The sequence below is a fragment of the Euphorbia lathyris genome, chromosome 3, assembly GCF_963576675.1.
Source record: "Euphorbia lathyris chromosome 3, ddEupLath1.1, whole genome shotgun sequence".
NCBI classification, from domain to species: Eukaryota; Viridiplantae; Streptophyta; class Magnoliopsida; order Malpighiales; family Euphorbiaceae; genus Euphorbia; species Euphorbia lathyris.
In genome coordinates this window covers 72,779,417-72,790,028 of record NC_088912.1, presented here as the reverse complement: position 1 = coordinate 72,790,028, position 10,612 = coordinate 72,779,417, and the positions used below count along the sequence as shown (strand labels likewise).

The window sequence follows — 10,612 nt, the reverse complement described above, 5'->3', positions numbered from 1 at the left end:
TGCAAGGTACTTAATTATTTGGTTAAATCCAAATAGGAGCGAAAACGAAGCCAAAACGGAGCTAAAATGGAGGAAAAACCTAAAAAACGTACCAAGAATGCATATCAGTCAGAAGAACGCTCAAGGAGGATGAAAAGCAGTCGAGAGATAGGGAAACATCTCTCTGTCGCGATTGAGATTCTCAAAATCTCAGTCGCGACTTGCGGAGGCCGGCTCGGGGGAAAAACGAAGTTTCAAGCTCGCCCATATACCCCTTGTCGCGACTGAGATTTTCAGAATCTCAGTCGCGACAGCGAACCTCCCTGCACAGTAAACACATGTTTAAAACGGAAAAACGAGTCTGTTCGTTCGGATAAAAGCGACCCTTCACCAGCGGACACGACCCATCATTTACAACCCTTCACCAACTATAAATAAGTGATCCATTTCAAGAAATCAAGGTTGGTTAGGTTGGAAAAGTTAGAGAAATTAGAGAAGAAAGTTGTTATGTTGAGTTTTTGATTCAGAAAAGAATCAGAAAGTTAGATTTCATTTCTGTGTAAACAATCGTGCTGTACACGAATTGTTATTAGATTAGTTATAAAAACAGTATTAGTTTAGTTTTCATTCTGGTAGTAAATAAGATCATTCTCTATTCCGAAGATCCAGCGAGAAGAATTGACGGCTGAAGCGCATGAGGTTTGACGCACCTACGGAGTTTGAGAGAAAGATTGACAACCCGGATCTCAAAGTTTTCGTTGCAATGCTATCCAAGTTTCTACTTCTCTGTTAACTTGTGAAAATTCACATTTCATTAATGATATACTTATTTATTCAATACATTCTTACTGTTGATTATTTTGATATTGTTCTGACAAAATGATTTTTAAAATGATAAATTGGTGTTTTTATTAAAACGTTCTATTCCATCTTATTCATATAAGAACTTTGTTGAACACTTAACAAATTTAGTTTTTATGGATGACATGATCGCTGATCGCGGCTTATCAGAAATAAAACACTAGTTTGATTAAGGTAGGAATCATCTCAACACCAGGGGGATTTCTACGGTTCAAAGCCATTTAATTGAATAAATCGCTATATTGTTACATGTCCATAATCTTACAAAGTTAAAGTTGCTTTCTTTGCTTTATGAAAATAAGTTTTATACCTTTTATTTATTCCAATTACTGAAGTACCTGTCTTGTAATAAAAATCTCAAGACGGAATTGTTCTCTAAACTCGATATAATATTCTAATCTAATCCTAATTTACCCGAACCAATTAAATCAATTAAACAATATTCTTTTGTTAAACCTAAAGACACGAATAAAACTGAATTAAATAAGTTTTTAGTTAAAAAGCGTTCCCTGTGGGTTCGATATCTTTTATTACTACAAGCGTATATCGTGCACTTGCGGAAATCGCCCAACAGGCTAAAAAGGAAGGAAGCACATCCCTAGGGAGAATTCTTCTCCAAACCTCTAAAATTTTCTCACAATCCCTGAGAGCATGGCACAACGTCTCCTTAAACCCTCTGCATCTGCCACAGGCTCTAGAATCCACCAGGTGCCTCCTTTTTCTATCCGAGTTAGTAAGCAACCTATTCCTAGCCCTAAGCCACAAGAAGCTCCTAATGCGGTATGGTACTTTCAAGCCCCAAATCGTCTTCCACACCCCTGGGGAAGAAGAATCCAAACCCTAATAGAATGCCTGAAAAGCAAATTTACACGAATAGGCCCCACTGTTTGTCAGCGCCCAACAGTAACTATCCTGATCCTCAATTTGATTACTAATGTGAACCCCTCTAATAGAAAGGAGCGATTCCAGACTGAGGTATGAATCAAATTTATCCCAAATCCACTCACCCTCAGAATCCACAACATCAGCAATCCTCTAGTCCTGAACGTCCAACGGAGGCAAGGAAATACAAACCTCCAATAAAGGCTTCTTACCTACCCAAATATCCTTCCAGAAACTGATGGACCTGCCATTACCCACATTCCACCCAATCCCAGAACAAAATTCAGCAAACACAGCACTAATGCCTTTCCAAAGAAAGGAACAATTAACCACTCTCTCCTTAGCCCCCCCCCCCCCCCAACATCTTATCCTTCTGGTACTTCCCGCATAAGAGCTGGACCCAAAGGGCTGTAGGACACTGCCACATTCGCCACATGAGATTCATTAATAAGACTTTATTATTATCTTTAGCTTTCCTAATGCCCAGACCTCCTGAATCTTTAGGCTGACAAACCTCACTCCAAGGCACAAGATGGATCTTTCTCCCCTCCTCAGCTTCCCCCCACAGGAACCTACGGTTAATTTTATCAAGATCTTTAAGCACAGGATCCGGAAGATGACAAGTCTGCATAATGTGATTGGGAGTCGCATAATTAACTGATTGAATTAATGTAAGGCGGCCAGCGAGAGAGAGAGTCTTGGCTTTCCACGTGGCACACTTCATATTAGCTTTATCCAAAGTATCTAAAAGGACACCTTAGACACTCTCTCACTGTGGAGGGGAATACCCAGATACTTCCCTAGGGAGCCAGTCAGAGGAATACCCGACAGATCACTTAACCTTTTACAGACTCTCTGGTTCATATTTTTAGAGCACATCATCCTAGACTTCTGGACATTAAGCTTCTGCCTAGAGGCCGAACAGAAACAATCAAGAATATCCATAATAACACTCAACTGCTCCTCATTACCTTCCAGGAAGATTAGGACATTATCTGCAAAGAATAAGTGAGTAACCTGGGGACAGAAACTATTGATAGCCACTGGGTGGAAATTCCCATTATCAATAGCATCTTGAATCAGATGAGACAACCTCTCCATAGCAATAACGAAAAGGAAGGGACTCATTGGGCCACCCTGACGGATACCCCGGCCCGGAGAGAATTCCTCCGACATATCACCATTAATCATAACTTGAAAAACAGGAGAAGAGATACAAACCTTAATTAACCTTCTCCAACTGTCAGGGATCCTTGCTCTTTCCAGACTCTCCATCAGGAAACTCCAGTTGATGCGATCATAGGCTTTCTCCAAATCCAACTTAACAGCCACAATGCCTTTCTTCCCCTTCCTGATCTTCATCGTGTGGACCATCTCTTGGGCAATCACCACATTATCTATCATTTGTCTACCAGGCACAAAACTTCCCTGATTCTGGCAGATGATCTCAGGAAGAATGCAACGAATTCTATTAGCCACAATCTTTGTAACAGTCTTATAAAGAACATTACAAAGACTGATAGGTCTTATATGCAAAAAGGAAGAAGCCTTCTCAATTTTAGGAATCAGAACCAGAAGGGTTCTATTCACCAGCTCTATATCCTAAGAACCATTAAAAACACCTATGATAAAATTATAGATACCTTCCTTCACAACCTCCCAGTGCTTATGGTAAAAACCAGCAGGCAGACCATCAATCCCAGGAGCTTTAGTAGCCCCAATACTAAAAATGGCTTGGTCTATTTCCTTCAGGGAGATAGGGTGAAAGGCATCCTGAATTCTATCCTCTCCAATCATAGGAAAGGTAGCAACAGAGTGAGCCCTCTCCAGATAAAAAGGCTCCTCTTTAAACAGATCCTTATAGAATTCCAGGGCCAATCTCCGAATCTCCTCATCTTCATACACCCAATCACCATTAGAGTCCTTAATGGCATCAATTCTATTCCTCCGCCTTCTAATAATGGTAGAAAGATGGAAATACCTGGTATTACGATCCCCATCTCTTATCCAGGACTTCCTAGACTTTTGAAACCAAAGAAGCTCCTCCTGCCTGAGCACAGCCTCCAGCTCCTTTTGAAGGGTTCTGAGGAGGCCATCCAAACCGTGATCAAACCTCACCTCCAACCTACGCTGAATACCCTCCATCCTATTCAATAACTTATTCTTCCTTCTAATAATGTGCCCAAAGACATTTCTATTCCACCCCAGCACATTATTCCTGAATCCTTCAGCAGCTTGAAGGACATTCGAGTGAGGTTTCCAATTATCATGAACGAAATCCTTAAACTTAGGATGAGACTCCCAAGCCAATTGATAACGGAACGGTATCTCACCCCTAGGACGATTGCCTCTCAACAGCCTAAATAAAATAGGACAGTGATCCGAATGGCGGAACGGGAGATTTAACACAGAACTCTCAGGGAAAGAAGTCTGAGCTAAAACATTAGCGTAAACTTTATCCAACCGAACAAAGATACTGTTGCGCTTCCAAGTGAACTTATGACCGGAGGCCCCAAGATCAGAAAGCCCACATAAATCCATACTATTCTTATGGTGAAGGCAGCGATTAACATAATGATGCGAACCCCCTCTCTGATCACTCATAAAAGCAATATCATTAAAGTCACCCGCCACAAACCAGGGCTCAGATATGCTGACACTCATAGAGTAAAGAACCTCCCAAAGCCGTTTTCGATTGGCTAAAATAGGGTCAGCATACACCAGGGTAATTAAAAAATAATTATTACCGGAGACACTCACTTTACAGTGAATAAACTGCTTGTCCATGCTAATAATATCGAAATGAACCCGATCTGGCTTCCAGAAAAGCCAAATCCCCCTAGCTCGGCCAGTAGCCTCCGATCTAACACAGTTCCAGCTCCTAAACTTTTTAACCACCTCATCTGCTTTATCTCCACTAATCTTAGTTTCCATTAAAGCAAAACAAGAAGGGTTAAAATGTTTAATTAGATCATTAACATGGATACGGGTAGCCTTGCTAGCCGCACCCCTAACATTCCAACACAACAAATCTATAGAAAGGAGGATAACTGACCGCACCAACATACCTAAGCCAGGTATTTATTAGGGGCTCCTGAGAGCCTCGCCGAGGTACCCGCAGGCCCCCTCTTCTCTGGTAAAGCCAAAGTATTCTGGATACTTTTTTGTTTATCCTTTAGCTTTTTCAAACTAGTTTTATTAACTCCCATCGACTTCCCAATCCCAGGATCACCATAAAGAATAGGAATACTAACCTCATTTATCTTCTTCATCCTTCGAGCAGCCAGGGCCAGGGTCCCCCCCTGGGCTTCGTCCTTGGAAACAAAGAGGGGATTAACAGATTCAACCACCTTCTCAGATGGTTCAACAGACTCCAAACCTGGCATGCTTTGAACAATATGCTCATCCCCCTGGTCAGGATTATGAACTTCCTCAATCGTCAGGGCCCCAAATCTAGATCCTGACGTGAAAGCTGAAACGGCTCCAAACTCCTCCCTTGCTTTGGGGATAGGCTTCTCCTTGACACTAGGAAAGGCAATATGCTTAGATAGGGAAGACTTCAAATTGATGCTAATATCAGGAGGATGATTCTGCACCACTGAAGGTTGTGTTCTACGTCTAGCAGTCCTTTTTGCCACCATCCAGGGTCCAAAATTCCCTCCATTCCCCTGGTTCACTTCAGTTCTCTCCACACCATCCTCAACAATCTCTTCTACAACCTTCTCCCTTTTAGGGCACCCCTCCTGAGAATGACCATACATGCCACAATCATAACAAATGTTATGTAAACCTTCATACTCAATAAAAAAACACCTTGTTTTGAACACAGAATTTTGACAACAAAGGTTTTGCAAGATCAACATCAACACAAACCCTTGCAAACTTGCCCCTAATGGCACCAATTGTAGTTTTTTCCACGTGGTTCTTTTTTACATGATTCTTTTTTATTTTAAATTCTTCCACGCATCTAAGATCTTATTCTTCATCATCATCCTTCGATCTAATCTTCTTTCAATTCCAAATAAGAACAATTATTGACTAATATTGATTCGATTATGAAGATTAATCCTTCGATCTAATCTAACTCTCATCCTCTAGGGTATCTGTATTTCTTCAGAATAAAATCATGAAGATGCTTATGGTGAATCAATCCCCTATAGTCTTCAAATCATCAAGGTGTTAGATCTATTATTCAGGTGGTCAATTTTGAACTTCAAATCTCTTTTTCGCTCATGACGATAATCATGATAATCATGACATATGTTGACTGGAGAGGTTCCTCCTTACTAACTTTCTTACCATTCCATTCTTTTTCTTTACCAAGTGAACAGTTCAAATGGTAATTCTATTTTTAGTGGGTTAGTAGAGCCAGTTTTGATCATATGGACCTTAATGACCATGCACTATTTGGTAATTCATCATTAGATCTAGGCTTATTAGAATCCTAAGGTGGAGATTCAAAGCATCCTACGGTTTAGATTTAATAATCTTAGATCTAACGGTAAATGACCAAATTCATTTGGCCATTAAGGTCCATGTGAATATTCCTGTAGTAGAACCTAGAAGAGTCTGAGAAAACAAGAAGGTATTTGTCCTTTTCAAAAGAATTAAGAAGTGAAACAATGGTGTTTCATTGCTTACTCTTAGTACAATTATTTGGAGGTAGCTTTTGAATTGTTTGTTAAAATCCCTAACAGAAACAATTTATCTTTCATTGTCTTATTAACCTTTACTTTATTGACTATAGCAAGAGTATTCATTCAAGAACTCCCCTTCATTCATATGTAGTAATTCAAACTCCTTTTTTCATAGCTTTTCTTTGTGATCGTTGCACTCTCGTTATCCCTTGATATTTCTGCTTCAAGGAATCCCAAATACCCTTAGTTGTATCTTAGTTGAAGATATTTCCTAGAATTGATCTATCAATGGCTTGGAAGAGGTTTTTTCTTTTAAATCCTTCAACTTGGCATCATCAATGGCTTTCTTTTGTTTGTTGGTGGGTTGAACTCACGCAGCGGCTGCTACATCAGGAATACCATCTTTTATAATACTCCAGTATTCTTTAGATCTCATGAAATTTTCCATGAGCATATGAAATTAATCGTAATGCCCACCAAATTTTGGAATATAACGTTGCACAAATCCACTCTCAATAAACATGTTTTCTCACAAAAAAAAAACAAAATGATGCTACCTTTGAACATGTTTCACTCAACTCACGTGTTTGCATTGCACTCTACATTCACACTCATTAACTCACGTCTTTAATACCAGATGTTAAATCTAAGTATATGAAAGACAAGTGCTTTGAGAAGTTGTTGATTCTCTGTATTATTGAATCATGAAAAACAAGTGGCTACATCTACAGCCTTATAAAAGAAACAGAAGCTAGTTTTACGTGGCCCGTTAAATAACAAATTACAGAATCAATTCCTACTAAGTAGAGATTTGTTAATCAGTACTCACGGACCAAGATTACTTCAACTCAAACTTTAAGACTAAATAAACATTTTACAACTCAATACAATACAATCATTATCTTTTTTTGAAGTCATATTTGGATTTAACAAGGAGAAACGTAACAAAATAATAGCTATAATTGAAGGATTGACATTAAATATTTCCCTAAATATTTGGTTTTGCTATTATATTATATAAAAAATAGTCCTTCACTATTTATTTAAATATTTGGATAAGATAGTTATGATATCATCAATTTATATATAAGCTTGCAGATAATAATTCGGATTCTTTTGATTTTCTTAAGTGAGTTTGATTATTCAATTGTAGATGATGAATTTGAGAAGTTGTTTAATAATAAAGAAATAATTGAATTGAATGTTGAGTATGTCCAAGACATGACTATCCATTCCAGTTTAATATGCAAGCATGTTGGCCATGTTATTTAATTAATTAGCCTAATTCAGTTTCATATCATTTCCCTCATCCTCATGCATGTTCTGATTTCATGCCTAACTACCACACATTATTTAGATATTATTTGTCTAAAAATATCCTACCCTTAATGTGAACACTAATTAACGAAAAGATTAATGTAATTAACAAAATATACAAAATTTCTGCGGTTGGGTGTCTGGGTTCACTCATAATTTGGGTGTAGGTGTCTGGGTTCACTCAGAATTTGAGTATGGGTTCTTCATTTTCTGCGGAGCTTTGGGAGATTTTTTTCTGGCCTCATGCTTGCTAAAAATCTGGGATTGAAGAAGCTGCTTGTGGAATCGGACAACCTCGAAACTGTCAGAATGATCTCTGATAATAATGCTATTTGTTTAAATAGCCAGAATTTAATCAAATGGATTAGAAGGGTTTGTTCTTCCTTTGATTCCATTAGCTTCTGCCATATTTTCAAGGAGCAAAATCAGGTGGCGGACCGTCTTGCGGCTGAGGGCCATGTGAGGATGTTGGGATTCTCAACCTTCTCTTCACCTCCTGGTTTCCTATCTTCTCTTCTTTTGGATGATATGGTGGAGTCAGCTTTCCTAGACTACCGAGTTAGGCTGTTTTGTTTTGTTTGGTTTGTCTTTTTCTTTCCTTTCCTACCCAAAAAAACAAAATATACAAAATTTCATTAGGTTCAGTTTATAAAAGGTGAACACAAATTAATTAATTTTGATTTGATATCTTCTTTCTTTTGTAAAATATTTTACCCTCTATAATAAGGGAAGATATATTTTTATTATTATTATTATTATTTTATAAGTGTTTCCTGTAACTAAGCAAATATTTTTCTTTAAATTTTCTATTAAATATTAAATATTTAAAAATAATGGGTGTGATCATACTAGCATTAATGCACCGGATCTCATTAGAACTCCAGAGTTAAACGTGTTTGGACGAGAGTAGTACTAAGATGGGTGATTTATTGGGAAGTTCTCGTGTTGCACCCCAAACTTTTTTTTCAAAAAAAAATATATTTAAAAATAAAGAAAATATTACTAGAAAAAATATTTTTGATGAAATAAAAGAAGCCAACCGAATAAATATTTAATTACAGATCAAGATGAACGCTGATAATTACGGATCTCAAATGTAGGGCGTGGAGAGGAGGGGGTAAGTTTGCAAACACTAATGATTTGGGCTCAAAAAAGGGCTTGAGGCAGGTGTTGCAGGTCAAGTCCGCCCATCATTATGAGTATTGTTCAAAATCAATACCGTTTAGACTGTCTAGGCGCTTGAAATCAAGAATTCACCCCGATTTTCTCTTATTAGTCCTTATGGACGTTTTTTTCCCCTAATGCGATTTTTAGCTGTCTGTGATCTACCTAGGCCGCTTAAATGACAATGAAAAAATCATTTCTTATTGTGAATTTATTTTTTTATTTTATTATAATTCACTTTTATCATGAATTTATTTTTTGTTTTGTTACTCGACTAGGGCCTAGCATATTTTATAACCTTGATCATGAGTCTCTTTGAGTGGAACTGTCATGGCTTGGACAATTCACGAATATTTAGAATGTTGTTGGACCCGTAACTATAAACCTACTCTAGTTTTCTCTGTGGAACACGTACTAGGGAGGGGAAGTTTGATGCTTTAAAACGAGAAATGAGTTATACATGTTGTGTCAGTGTTTACTGTGTTGGTAGGAGTGACGGTTTAAGGCTTATTTGGAAAGAGAATGACATGGTTGATGGGGTTGGAGTAAATAGATATTAAAAATATTTGAATGATGTAACTATAAACAGTTTGATTGGAATCAAAGAAGTTGTCTAACTTATTCTACTACATAAATTGAAGGTGAGGTAATATAATTATTTATTGAAAGAAAAGGATGGTGGCACATTAATTAATTAATTAATTGTAGAAGAGTAGAACCAAGGCCCATGTTCTGATATTCTGATACATCAATTGTAATTTATTTTTTTTAATTCTGGTCCATAATAATGCACATGATTACTGCTTTGACATTGAACCAGTCTATATATACATTAATTCTTGGTACAGAATCTAATCTGCACTGTATTCTCGAAACAAACTAATTAACTAATTAACCTATTATCAGTTCGATTAGCCGACATAATGCAGTCAAACAGTATGGCTTAAGGCAGTGTTAATTAAATATACTATACTATATTATATTATATGGTTCCAGATTAATTAAATAAGGTATACATTGCAGTTATACTAATTTAGGGAAGTTTTAGTGGTTTGAGTGTCCACTTCCAACGAATTCAACTTTATAAAACAATCAACTCTTTTAGTTTGCATCATCTCATAAAATATTCAATTTAGGATTTTAAGTGCATTTTTCGAATCCATGATTGCTCATAATCTGATAAGAACTTTGCTAGTTGTATTGTGACCTGCATGAGATAGCCCCTCAACTTACTTAAAATGTAACTCATTAATCACTCGATTGCACAAAAACTAAGTTGCATATGGAAACTGCGTTGCATGTGCCTTAGAATGTTATTACATAATTCACAGAATAGATTGAAACATATCAAAAAGGAAGTTCATACTTGCTCAACTGTAAAACTTGTCCTCCCTGATATTAGAACCACATACTCAGACCTTGCTCGTTTTACTTTTTAAGACGTGTGCAACAACCTTCCATGTTTAACTTACTTTTTGCAACCGAATGAGTAATTAACTATATTTTACGCAAGTTGAAAGGGCTATCTGGATACTTTATGCAAGTTGAGGGGGCTATCGAAACATTTTTCAAACTCATGGAACCAATCAACCTTTTTAGACAAGTTTAGAGGCAACTAATGTATTAAGCGTATTTTTAAAGAGTGACCTAAGAACCTCTTGGAGATACTCTTAGACCTTACACTTTAAAACGGGTCCATATATATTTAAAACACCTAAATTGATAAACCAACGACTTTAACTCAATTTTTGCTATTAGATTAAGTTCATTCT

At 37.2% G+C, this 10,612-nt stretch overlaps 1 pseudogene; it reads left to right on the top strand.

The window, feature by feature from the left end:
• Window positions 1-8,511: 8,511 nt before the first annotated feature.
• On the top strand, window positions 8,512-8,630 carry LOC136225196 (5S ribosomal RNA; annotated as a pseudogene).
• Window positions 8,631-10,612: the final 1,982 nt, after the last annotated feature.